The 8,050-nt window shown below is 38.6% G+C and overlaps 1 long non-coding RNA gene across 1 annotated transcript in view; it reads right to left on the bottom strand.

The window, feature by feature from the left end:
• Positions 1 to 5,074, bottom strand: part of LOC140322215 (uncharacterized) — a 25,259-nt gene extending 20,185 nt beyond the window's left edge. Inside the window, exon 1 of the long non-coding RNA XR_011919177.1 lies at positions 5,037 to 5,074. This is a non-coding gene — a long non-coding RNA (uncharacterized lncRNA). The remainder of the gene's footprint in view (positions 1 to 5,036) is intronic.
• Positions 5,075 to 8,050: the final 2,976 nt, after the last annotated feature.

The raw sequence follows: 8,050 nt of genomic DNA, 5'->3' as shown, positions 1-8,050 counted from the left end.
CGGTCAGACATCCATGATGAGATGGCTGACAGGCAGCATGAGACCTTATCCAGGACTGAGGGAGACAGGTCAGGGGTGGACAGATAAATTTGAGTGTCATCAGCATACATAGCATATACACAGCATACATCAGCATATAATATATAGGAATGTTAGAATTTTGGAATGGTGCACTGGATTTCTTCTTTTCAGGTTAAAGTCTGAGAAGTCTGAGATGTTGGGAGAAGGTAAGAAGAAAGGCAGTTGTGTTGAACATAGCAAGCCACAGCTGATCGTCGGATTGCTTGCTGGTATTTTGGGGGTAAAGCAAGCATGCAAAGTCCACTCAGCTTTACACAGTTTTTTTATCTACTACAGCAAGCTGCCAGCTTAGTGCCCATCCTCCCTGTTGCAGTTTATCTTCATTCGGGGCATTATAGCCCACTTTCTGGGTGGGCAGTGGTTCTTCAGTGGCTGAGATCTTTGGCTAAATAATGTTTGTGGTTTATGAGTTAATAAAGTTCAGGTTTAAATTTAATAAAACTCCAATAAAATGGGCACTGCCACATCTTGTCCACATTCATGTTTCTGGTGTTTTATTTTTTATATGGTTACCTTATGAAATTTGGGGTGAGGTGATAGTGGTAGTGTACAGATAGGTGTTAGGATCTTACCCAGTGCCACACAGACATGAAGATGGTTTACTGTCAATCTAGCTGTCAATCACTATGCAGTAAATGTTTTTACAATAACTAGATGATGTGCTAAAACATTGGTCTTTCGCAGGGAACTTTTGATGACTCTAACACTGGACTGTATGGAGAAGTCCTCTTTTCAGTTTTTCGCCACCTTTCATAAAAAACTACTACTCTGACATAGGCAGACATGTTTTTCATAGGAAGAATCCCTGGCACAAGCTGTTCACTGATTACTTGGAGGCACTAATGTAGGAACAAGCGTTGGAGTGATGATCAGGCCTCTTATCCCAGGGGACATTAGAGGGGCCAGTAGAGTTCTCCATCCTGGAAATACAATGGCAGGATTGGTGGATAGGGACAGGTGGGAAGGACCTGGTCCCGAATACAAACCAACAACTAGAGGTAGTGCTAGCCAGGACTTTACTTTGGACAAAGTCCCACCTGTCACTACTCTGTATCTTCCAATAGACATATATACATCTGCTGTCCTGCTGAAGCTGCCTGCTTTTATTGACAACAGGGAACAAAGGAACAGGTAGGTAACGTCACTGTCAGAGGTCTGTCACTCATGGGTAGGTTTATTTTGTGAAGGTCTGCTCACTTTTCATATTATTCCCTATTGTGCTACAGGATATGAAGTAGGCTGAAGACCAAGAGCAGTTTCCCATCAAGTTTATTAATCTTTGGTTTCTGCTTTACCAATTCCACCGATCTGTTCTACTGATGCTTCACAGGGTTCTGCCACTGGAGAGTCACCATCAATTTTCTGCTTTACTTTCCTAGCTTTATAGACAAAATAAGACAGCTAATTTTGCACTTAGAGTGATCTTCCTGTATCTACTGTCTCTTCCATGTCACCCTCTTTTTCCACTACTGCATCTGTATGGGTTCCCTCTGATAACCCTGTATCCACGGACAATATCATTTCTCTTACTATTACTGAAAGTTCTATTTTTCTCCTTTATCTTCTAATTTACTTTTCTCTTCAGCAGTTATCTCAGTAACTAATACCGGTCAATCCCGTATTCCATCAGTCAAGGCTGAGGGCATTCCCAAGAGTTGTAATAAGGAAGCTATGGCATGCCATCTATCTCCTTTAAGTTATCATTTGTCAGTCAGCATTAAAGAGGAAAAGAAGTGATTTTATTGAGATTCTGTTATTACTTCCAACTGCAAAAGACTTTGTCTCCAAGTTGGACAAAGAAAAGGGTGATAAATCTCAAAAAGAAGGATGCAGGCCAGTAGCCAGGACTCTGAACAACTGGATTCAAGCCTGTTGTATATATGCCAGTGATAAGAATCCAGAAGTGTGTAGCGCTGCCCAGCATCTTAGAAGCCTACAGTTTTGTAATGAATCTTTTAGGTAAAAGTTGTCATCTGGTGATGGGCCAATGCTCCTAGGTTCAAATCAGTTTGGCAGGATGAACAACCGGCTGGGAGTCAGCTTTTACTTTAACAACCAATTTGACATTCAACACTTTCAAACACCCAGAAGAGTTTGTGAAGTGTTTGAGTGGTGAACGCTTCAAGTTCAATGCAAACCCAATGCAAACTGTAACTTCATCACATCTCATGTCAGTTTATCGTAATCTCAGGTGGGGCTTAAAGCAGGGACAAACATAGAGAGGAGCAAAGTGTGCAGCTACCCAAGGGCCCCATACTCTCCATACACCCCAGTCACTTCTACACAGGTGCCAACTGTTGGCTATGTCTGTCATTGGTCCAAAGGATGCATTGTTGAAGTTTGTAATACCACAGAGAACATGAAACAAGTAACCAAATCTCCAATGCTGCTATGAGGAAGGGTGTATATTTTGCTTTCAATAGGCGCCAGTGTAGATGGTCCAATGTTAATATGTCACCACACACATAAGTGTTCTTTTTACAGTGGATCTCACCCTGTCAATTGCTGCTTAAAAATTAATATGTCAGATCAATCAGTGGCAAAGCTTTCAGTTACCAGTGAAACTGAAAATCATGCTATAATGACTACATGACTACCGCTTTACAAAAACAAACATGTGGTCACAATAATAGTTTGAAGGTTCCTCCTCTGGTTTCATATAAGCAAAGTTTAAAGGTGTAGGCCTTTGTTGGGCAAATACTCCAAAGCAGTGATCGCCAACCTTTTTGGACCTATAAACCACTACATTTACCGGCTCCAGACGCACATGCGGGGGAAGCCGTGTATCACTCAAAGCGGAAGAAACTTCCTCCATGGTGCCATCATAATGCCAGAACCGGACCACTCTCCAGAGACACAACCTGCCCACAGCCCTGGACCTGCGATCCATACAGGAGACATGGTCCTTCTCCTGACACCGCTGGGGGGCACACCGGCCAGAGCCGCAGACCCACAAAATTTTCTCACTGACCAGGCAACTGCTGCTCTAAATTCTTTATATAGTTTAGAACAAATTGTAAGAAAAACATTTTTTAAACATAATAAAGGACAATCTGCTCCCTTTCTTTCAGAATTTCCTTTAAATTATGTTATCTTTTTTTGGCCATCCTAAAAAAAGAAAAAACAAACACTTAATGATCTGTCACCTTGGATCAAGTGATTCTATTTATGAAGTAGTGTTTCCTCAATCCTCGGTTTATAAGTTTCTTCGCCTTTTCACATTTTGGAGCAAACAGGTCAACCAAAAAGCACATTTACGGCCTAGGTTTTTACGATGTTAAACTTCTGGACAATTATGTGCAAATACCAATACTAAAAACGGCCAATCGAAAACTGTTGAAGAAGGTGGGGAATCATGGATTAACTTAAACATTTTTTTAGGGTCTATCCTTTGTCCTATTAAAAATATTAACCCTTACATATTATTCAGACTTTTTGTTTCCTTGAAAACTTGATTAACCTTTATGAAAATTCCACTTTAACAGAGATTTTGAAAAAAGCTTCCATCTGCCAGTTTAAAACATTTCCTTACATTCATTCCAAATCACAGCGGCAACAAAAACAATGAGATTGGGTTGAGATATAATTAGATGTTCTGTATAATGGGAGTTTTGAAAGTTTAACATTTATACTAGACCTAACCTAACTAACCTAGTCTTTTTAATACTTTATGTAATAAGGCTTTTTTTTCAAATTATTGGCCATATTTTTACTGGGTGCAGAGAGATCATATACTGACAGTGTATTCATACATGCAAAAATGTTCCTAGTATTTTGGGGTTCAGATGAGATGGAATGATTTAGCTAGTAGCTTAAACAGAATGGGCCTGATTTATTAAAACTTTCCAAGACTGGAGAAGGCAGGCTATCATGGGGGAACCTTGATTATCCAGCAAACCTGGAATGGATCTGGTCCAGGATTGAAAACATTTTCCCTTTAGTTGCAAATAACTTTTAGGAAATCTATTCCAAGTTTGCTGGTTTGCCCAGGGGATAGTCTATCTTCCCAGGTCTTGGAAAGCTTTAATAAATCAGACCCAATGCATTTCCCGGCCCCTGACATTATCCATTCGGGTGGGAAAAATATGATAGGTGCAATACAGTTGCAATGTTCAAAATGAAAAAAAAAATTCATGTTAAAATGTTTTCTCCAAAAACTATTATTGATTTACCCGAGGATTTAACTAGGCTATTGTGGCTTAAATTGTGACTGACTGATTTTCATATTGCCACATTGATTTAAAAAGTGCAATTCAGGAACTTTACAGTCATAATTTATTCAGTCATTCAGACATTGATCTAGATCAGTGTTTTTCAACCAGGGTTCCTCCAGAGGTTGCTGGGGGTTACTTAAGAAATGAGCAGTTTGTGCCTCTCACGTCAGTTTTAGTGACACCAATGATCTTTTTGGCTATCTGTAAGGGTGACATTCTTCTTCCATAGGCCAGCAATGTAAGAGTGATTCTTCCCACTGAACACCACACTAATGTACTGTGAGCTGTGGATTTAGTAATTATAGAAGGGGTTCCCTGAGGTCCTGTAAATCCTGGTTAATAATAATAATAAATAATATCAATTTTTCAAGGTTATTGCCCCATGGGCTTTATTTAATAATTAGGTAATTTGCCATTCTCTCAAACATTTCCTTGTTGATATTATTCTGGTCCATCTGTTTCAATGGTAGTAACTGATTCCTATCAGAAAATGTTTGAGGGAATAGCAGATTTCCTTATTTAAACGAGCCCTGTGTTGTTTTCTAGAGGCATTGCTTTCAGTTCCATAGCAGAAAGTAGTACAAAGTTTATACCTCTGTTAATAATCACATGTGATGAAAATTATTCTTTATTTGACATTTAATGTGGGATATGTACAGGAACCCGGATAAGACGGCTCTGTACCACAAATACATTTTTGGATAAAAATAATTATTGGGCAAAATGCAAAGTTTTACTTACTTATCCAACATGATTTTTTTTCTCTGTGACTTGTTCTTTTAGAACTGTGTAATCAATAAAGAGTTAGTCAACGTTCTTGTTGAATATTAACGTGTAGGAGGATGTCTTCAGCATTTATTTATGCCAAAATCGGCATATTTATTCATCCGTGAAGAAAAAAGCAATGCGCTATGAAAGTATTTATTCTGGCCTTTAGAGGGGCTAGATTACTGCAATCATTCTATGCAACCGATAATGCTTGATCTTACAGTGCAAAGAATATGCAAAATGTGTGGGCCATCACGGCAACAAGTAAATATTCATCGTTTCACTGATCTGACTGCAGCAGACGGCCACCTGATTGCATGCTATGAGTACTGTTATATAGGAGTACATTTACGTACTCTCATTTCAATGGCATAAATAAGCCCATAAGCAAATAGATTGATCTTAAAAAAGAACAGCACTGACGCAATCCTGTATTGTAAAAACAACCATATAGAACTAGCACAGAAATAGTAACTGATGTTCTTTATAGGAACAATCAGGAACACAAACACATAAGATCTGAAATTTGCCCAGAAAGGATAAAAGAAAAATGATTTAAGTCAGAAGCAATACATATCATGAGGCCTTTCTAAATGTCCTTGTGTAAAAAATAAAAAAAAATACATAATCGTGGGTACATGGTCCAAAAATTACATCCAGTTCCTTTTGTATTCTTTTACCTGTTACATGCTCTTTTATTCCAACATAAACAGCTGTACCATGCCAAGACAATATACTAATCGCTTTCTATTAGCATGCATCATTAATTTAACATTTCTGTTCCTTAGGCTCTGCAACAACTGAATACAATCTGCTGGTGCCTAAAATGTCCGTAAAATAGAAACTTTATGTGGCATGTCAGAAGCATAGAAATAATTAAAAATATCAAATGAAGCATAGAAAAGAATATATGGATTTCACATATAGTTTCTTATTAATTTAAATCCTTGATATAACTTTTGGTGGAGTTTTCAATGACATAAGGGGCAAAAATACTTGTGGTTAAATTATTCATACCTATACAACAGGAACGTTCATTGGCATGGTTAGTTAAAAATGTGTATATAAATATTTATATGTATGTATGAATAATGTCCAATACCATACGATGCACTTATATGCTTATGTTGAACCATTACGTCAAAGACCAAAATGATAGGGTGAGACCTTGCCCCTGTTTACATACAAACTCATAGGGCCTGATTTACTAAAGCTCCCCAAGGCTGGAGAGGATACACTTTCATCAGTGATCCTGGGTGATACAGGAAACCTGGAATGGATGGGCAATGATCATACATACTCTAGGCTTGTTTGCAAAAGTTCATCTTAGTGTACTCTTGAAGATTTTCAATGCTTATAGTATGATTGATGTGGTGGGAAGAATGTTTCAAAGGTGGGGTAAAACCAGTGATAACTTTTCTCTCTGCATAAAACTGAGATGTCAAAGCTGAAGCCCACAGGCATAAGCAGGGTAACATGTACCTAGTCAGAAGCAGTGACAAGAGGATGTACCTTACACCTCTGATCAAAGCACCTTTGAACTGGAGGACAAGCTAAGAATTAGAATAAAGTTGGTGCTGACTGTCCAATTTTCAGGAGTCCCCCTGGAAGTAGTAGGTTTAGAAGGTAGCCTGGCTAGGGAGTGTTCTCAGAAGCAGGTGGGACAGAAAGAAGAAGCTGTCACTAATGGCAGGGGAAGCAAGAGTAGGTATAAAGGTAGTCGGGTAAAGATGGAGGTAGCAAGGGGATACAGTTAAAGTTAAATACAAGGCAGGTAGAACTGATTTCTGGAAGCTTGTTATGGTGATACTTGAGAATCAATGGAGGACAGTTGAAGTCCAAGATTTGCTGGTTCGGCAACAGGTAAGCAGAGAAAGCATCAGGTCCAAACGGAAGCCTGTTCAGCGACAGGTAAGAGGAGAAGAAGCAGGTCCAGAAGCCGGCCAAGCCAGCAACGAGTAAGGCAGAGCAAAAGCAGGCCCAAAGGCAAACCAGGTCAGCAACAAGTAGGAAGAGCAGAAGCAAGACCAAAACCAAGCCAGGTCATCAATGAGCAGACTACAACAGGATTTGGGTTTGGAATTAGCCAGAACTTCATGAATCCAGTTTTATTCCCTAAATAGTCTTTTGTTGTTGGTGCTGTTATTAGACACAAATGTGCAGTTTCCATGTAGTAGTAATTATTAGCAAATGTGCAGTCGCACACATAAAATCTGTAAATGACCCTAGGTCTCCAGCTGTGTATCATAGGACATATGTGCACATTCTCTTCCAATGCCATCCTGAAAGATGGTTTCAGTCTTCTTGTTTTCTGCATGTATGGATTTTATTCAAACCAGCAATGCTTAACACGAATTGATATGCATTTTTAAAGAGCTGGATTTCAATGTCAAATGTAATTATTTTGTCTGTACTTTACAGCATTTCCTGTGAAATAATTTGTTATAAGCATATCTTTGCATTTTATCATTTTAGAACCCACTAACATAGATTGTAATGAATATTTAAACTTGAGATAATGCTGTTTATAAATTTATTTTTCCGTAATGCTCTTTATTTCAAAACCTTGGTAAAGACGTCTATTGTAAATGCAATATTTTCTTAAGTCTAAGCAATTTACCAACGCTTTACAAAGAAAAGCAGCCTAATGCTTGAAGCTATTTGTAGTGTGAACGAGACCTCGGGGTTTACTTACTGGATTTTTACTCTCCATACACAAACATATTTGGCTGCTTTGATGAAGCTTTGGCTAGATGCGCTTATAGTCAGATCTGAAGGTTCTGGATATTCTGAACCCAAACAAACTACGGGTCATGCAGTTATTAGAAGTGATTGATGGGATTGTATGAGTTCACCTACTGACTTGGCTGTTCAATATCCAATTATCAAATATCAACTTCCACAGCAATTATTAACAATACCCAGCAACCAAGAAAGGCAAAACTAAAAGAGGAAAATTGTCTTTATACTAACGTTTCTTTTATCGG

This window comes from Pyxicephalus adspersus, chromosome 2, assembly GCF_032062135.1.
Source record: "Pyxicephalus adspersus chromosome 2, UCB_Pads_2.0, whole genome shotgun sequence".
Classification (NCBI taxonomy): domain Eukaryota; kingdom Metazoa; phylum Chordata; class Amphibia; order Anura; family Pyxicephalidae; genus Pyxicephalus; species Pyxicephalus adspersus.
Note: the sequence above shows the minus strand (reverse complement) of the source record. Positions and strands in the feature narration are given on the sequence as shown.